Below are 1,000 nucleotides of genomic sequence, written 5' to 3'. Positions count from 1 at the left end.
TGCCAGAGGTTCAAAATTAACCTAGAATTACATTTTGTTTTGGTCAAATTTTGTCCAAAAAAACCATAAAAAATTGAAACAATTCTCTAAAACAATAGTAGTATGCTAATCATTCTAGGAAACTTTCAGAGTAAAATACACTATAGGTCCTAAAAAGTATTCAAACTTTTAGGACCTACTTGACACACTTGAAATACTTTTTAGGACCTATAGTGTATTTTACTCTGAAAGTTTCCTAGAATGATTAGCATACTACGATTGTTTTAGAGAATTGTTTCAATTTTTTATGGTTTTTTTGGACAAAATTTGACCAAAACAAAATGTAATTCTAGGTTAATTTTGAACCTCTTGGCAAAAAATATGAAACTTTCTTAGAATGATCAGTACAATATATTTTTGTATTTTTATAATTATCTAAAAAAGTCTGGTACTTTATTTCTCCTCAAATTTGACAACCAATGGGGCTGAAAATGTAATTTTAGGATTAATTTTAAATCTTTTTGGCAAAAAACACTAAAGTGTTGTTAACTGGACATTTAATGGGTCAAAATCAGGCCTACTCAGCGAAAACCAGGTTCAGCGGAGAGAAGGGTTGAATCCTGCTAGTTTGGATAGTTCATGATTGAATCTTAGACAACCCTAAGAGGAGTAATGCTAGACTCACAGAGAGAAGGATTATGGATTCACGACTAGCAGGGAGTGGAAGAATAGGATTGTAGATGGGGAGCAAGATGCCTACCCCCCCCCCCCTCGAGGGGGGGGGGGCTGAAATTCAGGGCGGGGTTATATTTAGAGAAAAAATCCGTAAAAAGCCCCGTAATAATTCGTGCATGTAGGATTATTGACCGAGAGAGTTCAAGATTGTAATATGGACCTCTCTCAAAAAACAAAGGAAATTGCTCTTGAAATATTTATATTACAGAAATGTTTAGCTCCGGCAATTGCCCAATTCTTAGCCTCCCTCTTAATGTTTACAACTTACACAACGAGCAAATAATAC

This window comes from Aegilops tauschii, chromosome 3 (genome assembly GCF_002575655.3).
Source record: "Aegilops tauschii subsp. strangulata cultivar AL8/78 chromosome 3, Aet v6.0, whole genome shotgun sequence".
In the NCBI taxonomy this organism is placed as follows: Eukaryota; Viridiplantae; Streptophyta; class Magnoliopsida; order Poales; family Poaceae; genus Aegilops; species Aegilops tauschii.
Note: the sequence above shows the minus strand (reverse complement) of the source record.